Source organism: Anas platyrhynchos, chromosome 9, assembly GCF_047663525.1.
Source record: "Anas platyrhynchos isolate ZD024472 breed Pekin duck chromosome 9, IASCAAS_PekinDuck_T2T, whole genome shotgun sequence".
Taxonomy (NCBI): Eukaryota; Metazoa; Chordata; class Aves; order Anseriformes; family Anatidae; genus Anas; species Anas platyrhynchos.
The window spans coordinates 19,472,431-19,490,684 of record NC_092595.1 but is presented as its reverse complement, the minus strand read 5'-3'; the positions used below and the strand labels follow the sequence as shown (position 1 = coordinate 19,490,684).

The 18,254-nt window shown below is 35.4% G+C and overlaps 1 protein-coding gene and 1 long non-coding RNA gene across 5 annotated transcripts in view; one reads left to right on the top strand and one right to left on the bottom strand.

The window, feature by feature from the left end:
• CLSTN2 (calsyntenin 2) overlaps positions 1–18,254 on the bottom strand; it is a 348,562-nt gene that overhangs the window by 32,879 nt on the left and 297,429 nt on the right. The window lies entirely within an intron of this gene.
• LOC106017895 (uncharacterized) overlaps positions 1–18,254 on the top strand; it is a 216,954-nt gene that overhangs the window by 157,774 nt on the left and 40,926 nt on the right. Inside the window, exons 7-8 of one of the 2 annotated variants that reach the window (XR_011811570.1) lie at positions 7,010–7,070; positions 7,578–7,935. This is a non-coding gene — a long non-coding RNA (uncharacterized lncRNA). Of the gene's footprint in view, positions 1–7,009; positions 7,071–7,577; positions 7,936–18,254 lie in introns of those variants that run through there. The other variant, XR_011811569.1, reaches the window with a different exon arrangement.

Here is an 18,254-nt window from a genome sequence, read left to right as displayed (position 1 = left end):
CATCCTGCCTGAATCAATGCACATCTGCTGGAGTGTCACTCCAGGAGTTACTGGCCTTTTACGACTGTAAATGTCTCTAAGACCACGGAAGACTTCACTAGCAGACTGTTCTTCATCACAGATAAATTCTGTGTCCTTTCAATAAAACTATTTTCTGCAGTTTAGTATATTTCAGTTAGTAAAACATTTTATTTAGGCCACTCTATAATCAAGAATGTAGTGGAGAAGGCTTATTATATGCATTTATAGCAAAAACCTTAACACTGGAATTGTTTCCTTATTTGCAAGCATGTCACTATAGATTCATTGGAGGTCATCATTGTGAAAATTTGTAAACATGCAGAGACAACTGAGGCTCTGCATTTTTATCTCATTTCACTTGAAGAGACAACAAATGCAGGGAACCTCCCTTTGATCTCACGCTTAAAGGCTTTAGCAATATCCACTCAGTTACAGCACCCAGATCAAACCCTCTGCCCTGTTCTGAAAGCAGCCCCATGCTTTGTGAATCTGCTTCAAAGCAGGGCACCCCTTACAATGGTTCAGAATACAGAACACAGATGATATCTGAATGGGGATATATGGTTATTATTTTGTGTTTAAAAAGAAATACCACACTTTGCTTTCAATCTCCAAAATAATCCTAAAACAGCTTTTTAAAATTACAAATTTTGCCTTTCATCTTTTTTGTTGGTGACACAAAATAGACATTTAAACGGTTCCAATGTATTTAGATAGAAACAAGATCACATTTTTATAGTACTGAGCAGAAAGCACTGTACTGAATACAAACAGGGAGCTCGAAGCACCTCTCACAAGGATTTACGGAGTACTGCTATTATAAGAAAGAAAGCCTGAAAGTGAAAAATAAGCTATTAATTTGGAAATGTTGCAGTGGAATTCCAGTAAAAGCTAAAATGTTACATGCATTTTAATGTTGTTCCCTCCTCCCCCCCAAAAACAAAACAAAACAAAACAAAACAAACAAAAAACACACTGTTGTACATTAACATCATTAACATATGCCAATGAAAATAAAATTTTGTAAGAACTATAAGCAGTTATGCACAAGGTTACTGAGTTTTGCATGAAGACAGGCCGAAGGCAAGCTTTCTCCTGTCTCACTCTGGGGTTTATAGCTTTGTCTCTGATGAATGGGAATTTAAAAGACGTTGTTGAATGTGCTTTTAACTGTTACTTTAGAAACTCATCTAGAATCTTAATTGGTTTGCTATTATGAGTTCTCATCCAGAAATTTCTACTATTAAGGCATGCTTGTTATATAATATATATATTTTGGGGCATTGCTTTTCTATTATTCTGCTGCTCTCTTGATACGTCTTTGCCTTAAATTCAATAGCAGAGCTACCTGCAAAAGCTGATTAAGTAATATGGGGAAATAAGTTCTACAGTCAACTTATCTCTTTTCTATTGCCTATAAGAACCTTATGATTTCTTTGTGTGCTTGTTGTTGTTGTTACTGTTTGTTTGTTCTATTATTCCACCACCACCACCACAGGATACACTGCTAAAAACATTCTGGTGCAGACTGTAAGTATGTGGTTCAGTATGCAGATATTCAGTATTCAGGATGTGCTTACTTCACTGAATACCTGGGTTACACAGTGCATTTTTGCTTTGTAATACAATGAGCAAAATATATTTCTGCTGTGAATATGCAGGCTTTATAGTCAAAATTTACTTTTGTGAGAATCAACAGATACGCACTTCAAGTTGGCTTTGTCCTACAGTATAATCTGCCAGTTTATTCATTTTGGGGAAGAGCTATTGAAAATGAACAAAAGCAAAGTGCAAACACAGATTAATCAAATTCATCCAGTAATATAAATTGTTATGTCTTGTAGTATTATTTATTCTATCCCAGTAATAGGCTCTTTGCATTAGCACTTATCTGCCTGTTCTCCCTCTGCCTTTACATTTTAATATCCAGATATTTGCCACATGTGTTGGCTTTATTTAATCTAAGAACTGCTGAACTGAAAAGGATTTAAGCATTTGAGGAAATGGGTCAGCATATTCTTGACCACTAAGTGGAGCTGTTCAGATTGCAAATCTGTCCCTAATAAACCCACAACTTCTTCAGGAATTTTTAAATAAAACTCTACAATATTCTTATTATGGGATGGATTTTTTTTTATTATTATTTTATTTATTTATTTTGATAATCTCTTTGGGTTTCCCTTTCTATATTAGTTCTTTAGCAGGTCTTTCACATTACACTTCTTTCAGTCTGCCAAATCAATATGCCCTGCCTCTGAGCTGGCAATAGCTACTACAGTAGTTAAGGCACAATAGAAGTAAAGTACACTGTATGTGGGAAAAGAAGGAATCAATATACTCCCATGAGTTAAATTAATGGGTGATAGATTGCAAAGCAGCATCCCAATTGAAGAGGTCAGTGGTTTTTTTTGTTTGTTTGTTTGTGTGTTATTTTATAAATTATTATTATTATTATTTTCCATAAGAATACTGTTGTAGACTTATCCTCCACATAAAACTTGCAGTTTGAATCCTGGCTTTTATAGCACTGCTCCACTTTGATCACAGCATCACTGAATAAGTTGCGAGATTCTGACAGCTGGTGGCAGGCAGTGAAGGAAAAACAACAACAACAAACAACAAAACAGGTTGCTTTGCTCTGGACCAGTGCTTTTATGCCTATGAGACTAGAGCATCTCTACCAGTTGTTAGCAGTACTGGTTGGTACATGGAGTAATTTGTACTCTGTGAGGAAGCCTTTCTATAGCTATTATCTGTATTAGAAGTTGGATTTCTCTAATACATAAACTGATCTTATGTAAGCTTCAAATATGACGGAACTTGGAAAATGAAATAAACTTTCTTCTATATTTGTTTTAAATGTATGGCTTAGAACTAGCTTTCAGAGACCTTAATACAACATATCTCCTGATATTTATATTTTAGTGCCATGTAATCCTGAAATTGTAAAGTAATGCATACAACTGGTCCTAGAATAAAGACTGAACATCGTACAATTTAATCCCTTTTTTCTGGAACCTCAACTAAGTGTAAGAGGAATACTAGTGACAGAAAGCAGCCAAAGAAAGACTACTCTGCTCCTAATAACTCTTAAGCAAGTTATTGCTTCATCACAGGACTTTCAGTGAGGAAACAGGAATTCAGCTTGTATTCCCTACCTTGGTTGCATGTGCAAAAGGAAGAGAAATCTCCTGAAGTTATATTAAGGTGAGCATGAGCCACAGGAATTCTAAAGGCTCTGTTGACAGCAGAGCGAGTCTGAGCTCCTAAATGAGTCACCAAAGCCACATGCCCATAGAGAGACAATCTGAAACCCTGACCACAATGGCCCTAAAATTCTCTCATATGTCACTACTAATTGACATCTTATTTAGGAAGCTAAGCAAAGCAGAAAACATCTTCCATGATCGCATATTTTGAAAAAAGCGGAACTAAAGGTGAAGAGGAAGCACTTTGCCCTTATCATCTCACTAATTGGAAAGATAATGCTGTTTAATGTTGATTGTACAAAATGAAATTTTGCATAGCTTATGAAACAATTATTTCAATATAAACTATTCTGTGCAAAGTACTGAGTATAAAACTAATGGACTTTCTGATGTACCTAGTTCAAGCAAATGCTATATGCACATAAGTACCTATCTAATCACTCACTTTCCAGACTGGTATTTTAAATTGTTTACTCACTGTCTGGCACATGCTTTTTCTTCTGCTTAATGTTTATAAAATTTAGACATTTACTTTCTCTTAAAACAAGTTTTCACAGGTGGTGTAGGAAACAACGCTAAGTTTTGTCTGCTATCCTTAAGAAAATATTAGTAGATCATGTTATTAGAATACCTTGAGTTCTGGTATTTATTATGCAGTGTGATTTGACATGCCAAACAGTACAGGCTGGATGCCCGTTATATTGTTTAGAAAATATGGTACCATCTTTTAACATTTTTTTCTTCTTGAGAACTACCTCAGGAATCGCTAACTCAAAACTAAACTCCAAAGCAATTTGAGACGAAACTTTTTCATGGTGAGGGTGACAGAGCACTGGAACAGGCTGCCCAGGGGGGTTGTAGAGTTTCCTTCTCTGGAGACACTCAAAACCCACCTGGACACATTCCTGTGTGACCTGATCTAGGTGTTCCTGCTCTGGCAGGGGCATTGGACTAGATGATCTTTCAAGGTCCCTTGCAACCCCTAACATTCTTTGATTCTGTGTGAAAGCCAATTCTCGAAAATACAGTTATGTGACATGCTTGTCAAGTATTCCTCTTTATAGTTACTGTTGTTCACATCTGAAATGCCTTGTTGCATATTATCTGAAATGTCTGTAGTGACAAATAAAAGTAAGACCTTTTTCTTGGCTCTTTTCCCTCCATGTACGTTTGAATGAATGGAGAAGGAAGAGCATGCACTTAAAAGGTGAGTCTGTATTTAGTACCAGACTTACAGCTGTAAGACGTGTTTTAATCTTTGATTTTCCTGAGATAAAAAGCTGAATCTAGCAGAACTTTGAAGTGTAGTTTATTTTGAGGTTGACTGAAACAGCAAATATCTTTCATCCCAAAGAAGGGGATGAATAAAAACACTGCAGACACCCTGTGGCAACTGAGGCAAGTATTTTATTACTGTGATTAAGTTTTAATCTGAATTGTGTATCATCCTCAATTTAAAAGAGCCAAGCATGTAGATCTGACTCCGAGTTTCCCAACATTTATTATTTGGTCTTGTCTAAACTACCTGCCCTGTGTGCTAAAGAGGGGATGTTAATTGTAACATTGACCTCTTTGCTAGATAGATTCTCGGAGTCTCTATTGTGCTGCTGGTGTTCTGCCAGGCTAAGGAGATCACTGTCTTTCATCACTGTATTCTGTGCCCTCTTCAGTAATCAAAATATCCACTGTTACTGCACTGCTTAATGAAGCCAACTTATTCCAACTATATATGACACTTGAGTCATCTGGAAACAAACCTTAGGGTATAAAAACTGAGGAATTAAAATGGAATTAAAAAATTGAATGGTAAGACTTAATTTACTGAAGAATAAGAAAATAAAAGACATCTCACCGCTTCTCATTTTACAGTCTGCTGATAGAATCTCATATGATATCATTGCTGGCCCTTTCCCATGAGATAGCATTCCATTTTGAAATAGATCTGATTATTTACTTGGATAGGTCCTTCTCCTGTCTTACTCTCAAAAAAGACTAGAGTACTCTGTACCATACCTAAAGACTTCTACATTAATGTAAGCTGAGAGGTGAATGGTTGGAAAGGATAAGTTAAAAACTGTTCAGTAGTTCCATACTTCCAATAATAATATAGGAAAATTATAAATATGTATGTATGTGTAATATATATATAAATATGCTAAGGTATACATACACACAGACTTTTTATTATTACTATTATTACAACCAAAAGTCAAATAAATTTAAAAACAAGCTTGCAGAACAGTTATGGATTTCCAGTATTTTCAAATAAGAAGATAATATTATTGCTGTAATGTCAACATGGTATAATCACTGAGATGAATAAACCCTGAACAGCTCATAAAATCAATGAGAATATTTCCTTAGACCCCTTTGCAGCATCCTACCAGTAATCAGTATCTTATTCTAGTTATAAAGACTTCAGGGTACTTTCACAGCATGTATCAGAACAGATCAATTTCAAAACTGTTAAAATAATTTAAAAAATAATAAATTAAAAAAATTAAAAATAATCCAAGGATATACAAAAAATCAGTGATCCACTGTGCATCTGAAGATACACAAAAAGCTTTCTCAAAATAATATTATTAACAACTGAGTTACACTGAAATTGAAAATTATTGCAGTGAAACATAACTAACATAACTCTCAATTGTTAATCATAATAATTATTATTGATATTTTTTCAGTTACATAATAACAAAGTCTTGGTAGTTAACATAAAGTGAAGTAATTTGTGTAAGTAGATCCCATAAGTAAGATCCCATAAGAAATAATCACAGGATTATGAAATAACTTATTATTTCTCACTGATAACTAACTTTTCCTGGTCATTAAACATTGTCTCTCTAATCCCCCTGCCCTCAAGAAAGTAAACATTGGGAATTGTATTGGAACCTAGTGTTTTGAATCAGGCCACCCCTCGTTCCGGTCATTCTAGGCTGGTGGGGGTCTTTGAATGAGAGGACGTAGTGAGTGCAGCTGAAGTGGTGCCCTGTTTCAGAAGCGATACTCCCTACTCATTGGGCTGTCAGAAATCATTTCCTGGTGAAGGAGGCAACACTGATTTCAGCAGAAGTTATTAAGCCACAATGTGAGTAGATCAATTAAATAAGGATTTAGCAACTTCTCTGGTGTTTAAATAAATTTTAAAAAGGATTCCATGTTGATTGGTCTTTGTTCTTCTAATACCCATTACTTTTGATAGCTTCACTGAATACTAACTCAGACTGGTAGAGTTATTTTCCTTCTTTCCTTTTTATTTCCATTTTTTTCTAATTTTCTAATTTTCTAATAATCAATGAACAAAAGGCAGAAGAGTACCCGGATGTAAGTGGGCTGTGAGGTCAAACAGCACTCAGCAGTCCAGCTGTTTGTCTCTGCCAGACATTTGTGCATTTCTGTGTTCATTCTACATGGAAAAAGTTTCCACATCAAAATAAAACATAACATGGTAGGAAATTAAAACAAAAGAATCTACAGTAAATACCCCAAATTCACTTTGCACATCAGTATCACAACAAGCTCTGAGTTCAAAGTCAACTTTGTAGCTGATTTATACATGCTGTCTTTTCCTTCAAAATATTTTTCCAAATATTATACAGCATATATTTGAGATTTAGAATATAGTTGAGGTTTTATGTCTGATGCTCCTATTATCACAAAACTGTAAATCTCAAAAGAACTACTCAAAATGTGTCAATAAATCACTAGCTGAATGATTCCATACGTCTTACAATCCCGTGTCCTTAATAAACCTTTTTTTTTTTTTTTTTTTTTAGGAATACTTGTGAATATTTTTGAATTGTATATTCATTCATCAACAAAGCGGGAAACTAAAAGGTAAATTGTGTGTCTACTGGTGTATATTGGAAGTAGATAAACTGTTGTCCACACCTAAAGTAGATAATTTCTTTACATACTCAACTATAGTTGAGCTTTATATGCTAAATGATGCCATGACTGATTATGACCAGTTATGTGCTTTTTGATCAGAATGGTATTTTTGACCTAGATACTTTACAATTCATTCTCTCCAGTTTTTATGGATCATAAAAATAAGTACACAAGCTACAAGCTACTTGGGGCTAGAGGAAATGACAATGATTTAATTTACCTAATCTAGGTGTTAAAGTTGGGTGTGAATTTTAACTGTCTTCACTTCATTAAAACAGCTATCTGCTTCCAAAACATTTTCTAATTTAAAAGGGAGACAGTTACACTGACAAACTTTTTAAGGGGCTCCAAGATATAGCAGTGAATAAGATGTTTACTGATATTTACTTCCAGACCATACCAACATTCCACACAAGATACTTTCACATATAAAACAATAAATAAAATTTTCAGGTATGATGCAAAGAACTTTGCTTCTGAAGTGCAACATGGTCACCGTCAGCATGGATTTGTCCTTTGAAATCTACTGCTGCAGAGAGCAGGAAAAGAATGGGAAGAAAGAGGCATTATACCCCCCACCATGAAATGCTGCAGATTGTCGGTCTGAATTAAATACTTCTTTGGTCCTATCACGGTTGGAAACTGTTTCTTTCCAAATGGAAAGAGCAATCAATACTCTGAGATGAATGCACTTCCTACCTAATAATGAAACATGGCAACACTTTGTTTTTAAAAGATCAAGTTGAATCAAAACCTTATTTAACTAAATATGAGGAATGATAATAACAATCACCATCACCACCCTGGCAAAACAAACACAACAATAACGAAAAAGCAAGCAAACAGAACAAAAATGAAAAAAAAAAAAAGAAGAGGCTAGCCAGAATAAATATTACAAGCTTAATTTTCTTTCTCTAACTTTTAAGTGCTTTTATAGTATTTTAATTTATTTATATCCCAGATACTGCATTATGATTTGTCGGAATGAATTTTCTGTTAAACATCTCTTAAATTCACGTTATAGAAAATACTATAAATGTTACACATTCTACATACATTTATGTGTGTCTATATATATGATCAGAGATAGAAGAAATGCGAAGATTTAGGGAAATAATGTATTTGAGAATTATTCACAAATTGTACATATTATAACTTAATATATAAGAGTAATGTTAAGGAAAAAAAATGAAAACCAGCAGATCCTTTGACCTCCTACTTAACTGAAAAAGCCCAAATCTCTCATTTGTTTCCTAGTCTGAAATCTGGACTCTGACTGAAGTTATTTGATTGAAGCTTTCAAATTAATTTTTTAATTCTGACTAATTCCTTTACAAAGCATGAAGCTGTTTTGTTTCCAAAAGGCACACATTGTGATCATGAATACATCAACGAAAAGTGACCAAATAGATTTGGGATAACTTATTTGTGTACATGGAGGCCCAAAATGTGCTAGACTTGCATTCTTGCATTATTAATGTGTTCTTTTAAAACCTGATGTATAAGCAAAATCAAACAGCAGCTTGGGCCTTTTGAGCAAACTGTCTTTCAAGATAGTTGAAACAAGCCTTTGCTCTTTGAGTTTATTCCAACCTGAAGGCAGCACATGTCAATTCTGCTGTTTCACTTGTGAGGCCCTATCTTTGAATCTACCTGGAATGTAAACCTTCCATGATCCCTGGGATCTGCCTTCCTCTCAACTGATACATGCAGGGATTCTGCGTGCTAGATATTTCTATTCAGAGATTTAGAATGAACATTTTTTTTTTTTAATCTTTTTGGGGGGTTCAGTAATATGTATGGTCCACAAAAGGGATTTTGCTCATAAACTAAATTAAATACATAATAACTAGTCTCCTAAAAGGTGCATTACAGAACCAAGGAAATACTTCTCTATTTGCTAATAATAATAATTATTTTATATAATAAAATATAATAATTATTTTATTTAATAATTATTTGCTAATAATAATAATTTATTATTTGCTAATAATAATTAGCAAATTAGCAAATTATTTGCTAATAATAATTAGCAAATAATAAATAATAAAGTAATTAAAAAAAGATAACAAATATAATAATACATCTTTAAAGATACATAAAACAAGTCCCCCTACTCTTTGCAATTACCATTCAGATATTAATATACTGGCCTTTGATTTTGTATTTATTTTTTTTTAAACACTGTTTGTTTTCTAAAAACCTGACTGAAATACTGATACTCACATGCCAAAGGTTAAGTCAGGCATCTTGACTGCCTGCTGCTCCAAGGCCTGAGATTTCAGGCAGCTGAGAATTCTGGCCTTACTCCTGAAGGGTATTCAATAACTTAGTATTTCTTTCTCACTGAGCAGGAGGAGGCTGCACTGAGAAAAAGGAGTTAGGCTGTCACGTTTCAGAATAGGATGATATATTCTTCCCTTGCTGTTGGTATGTGAACAAATACAATGCTTGTTTCAGTCAGTTATGCAGAGACATTTTGAAGGTGCAGAGTGTGATTAATGCAAACTGCACTCTGGAGACAAAGCAAACAGGCTAGTCATGGCTTGTTTTCTTTTGAGGGGAAACAGCAGGGTTCATCAGCTCCAAAAACTGTTCTGAAGAGACCTCTTTTCTCTCCCCCCTCCTCCCTATCACACATTCCCATGTACATGCATCACTCACTCTTGTAGACCAATGCACTGACTGCCCATATCTATTCAGACCCAACACAAAAGTACTACGTGTTATTTTTAATTCACGTAATGAATGCCTTGATATCTCAGTTCTCAGCTACCAAGTGTAAAATACTAGGACTCCCAGGTTGGGTTGTCTGCTCATGAAAGAAAGACCACCAGAATACTCCCCCAGGCTACTGACCTCTCTTTTGCTGGAAATGGTGTTGCTGGCTCCCTGAAGATTTTCCATCATCTGGCAAATCCCTCTTCAAAGGCTTGCTATCTCTGAAGGAAGTATTGACACTACTTGCAATCTCGCAAGGGTTGCTTTAAAGGTGCTCACCAAAGGAAGATAGAGCTGACACAGGCACTGAACACTCTTTTACAGTTTCCAAGTTTTGGGAAAGGTGATTTACTTGAAAGATAGTTACTCTATTGAAGATGCACAGTGTGATTCAGAGATAAAGGAATTCCTGCTCTAACACAACTGTTACATTACATTGATAGGAAATCTTCAGAGAATCACTTAGGGGTATTCATATGGGAGCCCACTGCTATAATTTTGAATATTGATGCAGTCTGCGATGGAGGTAGCTATAGCTGCATAAAGACATGTAAGAAATACACAGTCCTTCCCCATACAGATTAGTGTTGTATTTTCTTCAGTTCCAGCAGATAATTAGGACATAATGCAAAGAAAAGCAGATGCTATTCTGTTTTTATTGCAGATGAACGGGGGCAATGAGATGTACTTTGCTACCTTCATAATTTCTATAAAGTGAAGAATGGTTGTTTCTCTATTTATACTCAAAGCTGAGTGAGGAAATTATACAACCAAAATATTATGCATAGTATCTTTACTTAAATGGTAACCACTGGGCCTTTAATTACATAGCTGACATTTTGTAGCAAGAATGATTATATGTTATATACCATACAGAGGTAATTAGGTATCAGCTAAATTTGTGGCTTTGCCAGGGAATATTATTTAGTCAGTAGACAGTTTTCGTTTAGTACTAATAACAATCATGGTTGTAGTGCTTTTATGGGAGGGAGCAAGTTAGCACTGAGGGTCAGCATTCCAGAATACTTCTGGGTTGACATTAGGGACATGAAACAAATATACTGTGAGAATGAATTTTCAATATCAGTGTTGCACAAGCCCTAAAAATTTTATGGATATCATTAAAGTAATTATCCAAAAGTTTGAATATTTATTCACAGTTGAGCTGGCTGAAGTTTTCCCTTTGAAACACTGTTTTACTGATGGAAAGATGGCTGTTGGATTAAAGACATATTCCTAAAATAAAATTACTCTTGCAAGAAATGGGAGAATTGGTTCTTCATGAAAATAAATAAATAAATAAATAAAATACAAACAAACAAACAAACAAAAAAAAACAGACAAACAAAATCAGTAGAACAGTGAAAAGTGTTCCTTTTTACTTTTCATAAAATAATTGAATGACTTGGGTTGGATGGGACCTCAAAGACCCCCGGGATCTAGCCCTGTGCCATGGGCAGGGATCTCTCCCACCAGCCCAGGCTGCCCCCAGCCCCATCCAGCCTGGCCTTGGGCACTACCAGGGATGGGGCAGCCTGGGCTGGGGCCTCACCACTCTCAGAGTGAAGAATCTGTTCCCAATGTGAAATCTAAATCTACTGTCTTTTAGTTTAAAACTACCCACCCAGAATTTCTTTTTTAATTTCTTCAACACCAGTAAGAAACCTGGGTTTATTTATCTGCAGTTTTGTTTCACACTTTGCTGTGATTCTGCTGATGGCAATTAAGAGAAGGAATGGTGGATACGAAGTGATTCAGTTTTCCTTAGGTGTCTCAGCAGTACAGTTTGCCTTCCCTAAATGATATCATGTGATTCTTCTGTAAAAATGTGTTCTTGAAACAAAACACAGACTTTGTATGGCATCTACAGCCTCTCTCTTCTCTGCTTTCTGCACTCTTTTTCTCCTTTTTCCTCTCATCTCTTCACCATCATCCCCCTGTTACCTTCCATTAGTTCTTTCATTATTTTCAAGTTTTCACAGCAAGAACTAAAGCTCTCTATAATATTTATCTCTTATATGAGCTTTATCTCTTACACAAGATCCTCATATTTAACATATCTGTTGTTGCTCTGCTACTTTACTCCTTTCCAACAGTCTCAGTTAGACCCAGGAGTCAGCTTCAGGCTTTTTGAAAGATACTGCTCCTCCAGGAGGGGATTAGATTGAATTTGTAGTGGGTTCTTTTGTGAAGTACTCATCAGTTCAGGATCAACAACACCATTTTAGCGTTTGCTGCTACATTCCATTCAGGGACTGGAAATCACTTGTGACCTATTCAAATACAGTGTGCTAAATAAAAATTAATTTATAAAACAGATTAAGCATGCACAGGGATAAGGAAAAAAAAAAAAGAGGCTATGAAGTGATCATGCACCAGAAAGCATTTTTCAGATTAGATATTAAAAAGTAATTATGACCAAACATAGTTAAATCAAATAAATAGTAAAATTAACTCTGGCCAGTATTTTTTTCTGTGTACCATAAAGTGAACATATATTCTGATTGCATCAATTACTATCAAGGCTGTAAGTCCAATGTAACATTATAAACGTGGATAACTTTAAAAGGTAAGTGCTAACATACATAGGCTGACTCAGATACAGAATTTTTATGCATACCATATATATTCCATGAACTGTGCACATGACACATACATTTTCAGTTGTATGACCTTTTTCTCCTCCTTCTGAACAACAAGATAAGAAGTGTGTTTATGTATATATAGCATGACATATAGGTAGACTACACTCAACAAATGAAGAATATTTGAAATATTAATTAATGATACCTGTGTGTTATCACAGCAGTATCTCAAGATTTGCTTTATTTCCCCATATAAGTGATTGTTTTGTTTGGTTTGTTATTGATGTCCACTGTAGAACCTTACACCACTGAGATACTTTACACCATTGTAAAGGGAAAAAAAAATGGGCTTGTGTTCTTTGCTCATCTCTAGCTTTTATGCTGTGATCAAAAATAATGTAAGATAGTTGTTGTTTATACTCTGCACAGAAAACTTCATGTAAATGAAGTTCATGTCAAAATGCCTCCCTTTCCCTCTAACTTTGATAATAGAATAGATTTATGGATATTAATGGGAGATAAGATAAGACATTGCTATAAAAGTTGTTTTGAGGGGGAATATTTTCACATTTGTCTTTTATAAAAAAATATATATATTGAAAAATTGCAAGAATATATTCCAAATACATATTTTGATATGTAACTATGCATCTCTTCTTTATCTGTACCTGGAGATCTATATAGAAGATATGTGTCTCCTACTGATATTTCTCCTGTATTTAATCTTACTTTTTAAGAATGACAAAACCTCTCCTGAATCATAACCTTTAAGTACTATTTTTTTTTATTTAACACTTTTTATCCTCTCACATTTTAGCTCTACAGGAAAAGATTATGAAGCCCTTGTAAAGTTTGTGTATCCAGTGTTTCCCAGTGATGGCTATATGTTTCTGAATGGTGTGAAGACAGGATGCACTCAGTGCGATAAATCATTTTACTCTGTAACTGTCATGACAAAATCATAGCTGAATGTATAGCTAATTTATTATCATAGAAAAAGCAATTTATCTGGGGCAGACAACTATCAAAATGAACCTATGAGAGGTCAACAGGGTGGGACTGCGTGCTCCCCTCAAGTATACAACATGCATATACCCATCTTTTGGAGCACAGGGGTTGCTCTTTTTTAGGTAGCATTGCAACTGCTGGTTAGGTTAAGAGGACAGCCTCACTGGCAGTACAAATTAATAATGTAATTTTAATTAGAGTAAAGCATAATAAAAGAAAATACAGAAAAGAAACATTGGCTTTTTTTACTCTACAGTAAAACTCTACCTAAGCATGTTTCCATAGAACTAAACAACTGTTATGTGTGACACACAACTGAAAGATATGTGAGAAAGGCATGGTTATAGTTTAATTAGTCAGTGATTAATGTATGTGCAGATTTATTTGCTGGGCTGACCCTGGATGCCTAAATTCCTAAACAAAACAAACTGCATTACATGGATGGAAACAACACCTAAAACTTCAAATCAGAATGGTTGTAATACGTAACGGTTGTAGTACGTTGACAATGAAAAGCACTGTAACCGCTTAAATATCTACAGACAAGTCCATAGGTAAATGGTATGTCAGCTTAGGGCCAAGTATTTCTGAAATTAAAATGATTGGTCCTCTTGAGCTAGAAGGTGACAGTCAAGGAAGAACACTAACGTAAAGAATCCAAGCATGAAATTCAGAAAGATCTCTAACAGCGGTTATCTGAGGGAAACTGGACATTTTCTGTTATCTCTACATACCAAGTTGTGTGGTCTTCTATTGCATACACACTGGAGTTAGATTAATGAAATCATTTTGTTTCAATTGCAATACACTTTTAACTGTGATCCCAACTCTTCTATTTACTTTAGCTGAGCACTGAGAGCTAAGTTACTGCAAGAATATTCATTAAATCAGCTGTGTTCAGTTAAATATTCAGCATGCTCAGAAGAGTGAAATTGAAATTTGGGTCTCCGTGACAGCCATGAAGCATTACAGCGTGCCCTCACTCATGAGTGCATCCAAATCCAATATCTAAACAGAGATATTGCAGTGAGAGTGTGAGGCCACTTACACAAAGAATAAAAAAAAATGTCATGCAGGATATAAATCCAATTATAACAACAACAATAAATTGCTCTGGAACAAATCTGAGTCCACAGGTTAATTGGTGTAAAGAAAATGAAAGGGAAAAGGCTGTATTTGCAATAAAACAATTGTTGTAAGATTGGAAAGTAAGCAAGATCCTGGATGATGTCAAAATGCTTGAAAATATGCAGTAAAATTCTTCAGTGTCTTGCATACCATTAATTGTCCATTGGGAAGGATATTAGCTTAGGGCTGGAAAGAACTGTGCACTATCAGCCTCCAGCTTTTTGTGTATTTTTAATAATGAGTGAATAAATTGGGGTTGATAAGATCTTAACTGGCTGCTGTGAGGATACTTTAAAAAACATACGGTATGCTATAATATGATAATGAATCTTTGTGCAACAGATATGTCATAGTGATGGCATTTTTGGTCCTTGCTAATGTAGGATTTTTATGGCTAATACGTAAAGACACACAGAAAAATATTAAAACTACCAATAATAGTAATACTAAACCATGCCTGTAATTTCCCTGCAATTATAATTCAAAAAAGTTGCAATTTTCTATTTTAAAGTTGCCCTAGAAACTTTCAGTTTAATTGGAAAACAACTTCTGATAATGGAACTTCTGCTCTACTCTGCTCTCTTGAGACCCCAGCTGCGGGGCTGCGCTCAGCTCTGGGGCCCCCAGCATAAGGAGGACATGGACCTGTTGGAGCAGGTCCAGAGGAGGCCACGAGGATGATCAGAGGGCTAAGGCACCTCTCCTATGAGCCAGGCTGAGGGAGTTGGGGTTGTTCAGCCTGGAGAAGAGAAGGCTCCGGGGAGGCTAAAGGGGGACTACAGAAAGTCTGGGGAGGGACTCCTGTCACGGAGTGAGGCAAGGGGGAATGGTGTTGAACTGAAAAAGGAGAGATTTAGATTAGATATTAGGAAGAAATTCTTTACTACGTGGGTGGTGAGGCCTGGCCCAGGCTGCCCAGAGCAGCTGTGGCTGCCCCATCCCTGGCAGTGCCCAAGGCCAGGCTGGATGGGGCTGGTGGGAGGGGGCCCTGGCCAGGGCAGGGGGCTGAAGCCAGGGGGTCTTTGAGGCCACTTCCAAACAAAGCCATTCAATGATTTTATGATTCCAAAATCCAAGTGAGGCTATTGCTTTTGAATGCCTAAAAAGCTTTTGTAGGCTTCATTTCCTGCTTATAATGAATATGCGTATCTAAAGTAAAAAATGTTTTTAAGACATGAAATTATTCATGAGAAAGGTTTCCATTTTCTACTACTACTAAAATATAAATGGATTCACAATTATGTGTAACATAATTAGAGCTGAGATTCTGTTTAATGTTAACTTTTGCAGTAATCCTGGCTCTGTCATGCTCTGGCAATGCTCACAGATCCAAGCACATTTTGAAGACTTCATTTCTAATCGGTGGCATTGAACTGACAACCCGCACAGTTATTCTGATCTTATTTAAAAGCTGCTGGCATCCCATTTATCCTTACAGAGCACATGGTTCTGCAGGAAAGCCAAGGTATAGATTCTCAGCAGTAGTCACACTGAGAAGCACAGGGCAGATTTACATGAGTGGAGGTACTGGATTATAAACCTTAAAAATGTTTCATGTAGCTCTCAGGAGTTTTTTGTTTGTTTGTTTTTTGTTTACTTTTCTGCTGCACATAAGTCCACTATTATCGTAATGGTTTAATATGGAAATAGATCAGTATCTCCTGAAAGCCTGGTGAATACAGGAAGTTTTTTGTTTGTTTTCATCTATGCCTTAAGACAGTCTGTATCTTAAAAAAGTAGAGCTCCTTCAGAAAAGTGACATTCATCTTTTTTTCAAAATCTTGTAAATTGTAAGCATTTGCTTTACCTACCTCAGTCATTCCTAATACATCCCAAGAGTTCTGTATATAAGAAAATTGTTTTTGATGATACAGGGAGGTAGTATAGTGAGAACTGACAAATCCATAGTAAAGCAAAATGTCTCCTACCGTTTTAGCTGTGGAGTTATTATTATGGTCACTCTCCATAAAAAATGACCAATTTAAGTTTCATTAAACCATTAGCAACCATAGTAGTAGTATTTTTAAAACATTAGTCATTAACTGGAGAGTCAGACATGACAAAGCTGGAAGGAACATGTTTAAAGTTCATATCTCTATGTCGATGCACCAAGTACATCTAACAATCTGAATAATAAATATGAGAAGAAAATAAAATTGAATGGGTGAAGCATAAAAAGGGGAGATTATTAGATCAAGATCTACTTCCCTTTTAATGTTTTTAAAGCAAACACTTTAATTGCTTTTGGTTTCCTAGTTGAATAAGAAGTTTGATTTACGGAAAACAATACAGTGGGAAGATTTCCATTCAGTTTGTTAGGCATGATAGACTAAATTCACTGGCATTTGTGTCTGACCATAATGTGATCTATTAGATTTCATTTGCCAAAATGTCACATTATTAACATCCTCTTCTCAAAACTAGCACTTGTTCTTGGACTCTGCAAAAGATTCCCCCTTGTCATTACCACTGTTTTGGATATTGGCCAGAAAAGGTTTCATTGTAAGACTACGCTATTTCTTACTGTCTACCAACCTCTGCTCCGAAGAGACTCCATTAACCTCGCAGAAACACATCCTGGGGTCTCTCTTGAACATAGTCACCAACCTGCCATAGTAAACAGCTGCAAGTTCCAAGGTCTAATGTATTTCAAAGATCAGTAATGAATTTCCTGATACTCACGTGCTACATCTAGCATTCTCATAGCACAACAAAATATTCCTAGAATTAGATTTTTTTTTATTATTTTTTTTTTCCTCATTGGGTGCAAGAAAATAACTGCATTAGAAAATAAGGTATTTCATTTCCAAATAAGAACACTGCTATATAATATACATTCACTGTTACATTGTGACAACATTGCAGTGAAGTATGAGTTTGCAAACGTAATAATCATGCAAGCTGTGAGCCGCTTTTCTAGCCTTAAAACATGTAATGTGTAGTACTTATATTCACAATAGGTTCAAAAATATGGATGGCTTAATTACAGCTTTAAATAATGAAATTGCTTTATCATATTGACAATAAAAGCACCTAAAAATCCTGTTTATTCCTCTAACTGCAGCACGACTTTTTGTTGTCATGTTGCAACTTCAACGTGTCTTAGTAAGTCAGATCCATAGTTTGTTCACAATGAAATAATTCTATTATAATCTATCTTGTTGCTAAATTGCATCAAGCAAGCATGTCAGTTCAGTAACACTTGATGACTAGTTAGCGTGCTGTGTTTATTTTCTTAACTGTGCAACTGGAAAGCTGCTCAGTTACCTTTTTTTTTTTTTTTTTTTTTTAATGCAGTTGCTCATCAAGTGCTTAATAACATGCATTTCTAGGCTTTGATATTGCCAAAAGTCTATCCAGATGTGGAAAGTAAATCAATGGAAAATCAATACTATTCTTGCTGAACTGGGGACATCCAGAAACTATGTCACCAAGGCTTGAATGAACAGCTCATGCACATAGATAAATGACTTCATTGATAACACACACTATTTATCTCCTAAGCTGCATTTCTAAGGATAAAGATTTTGGTCCCAACTTTGTGAAATGCTTCAGCTTCCCCTGAGTGATCAAAAGTCCACCTGCTTTACTTGAAAGATAAACCACTCAGCAGTCCTAGCAAATTACCCATGTAACAGATCTTTCTCATGAGCAATTTTTTCAAAAAAGTTGTGCATGTTTTCTACAA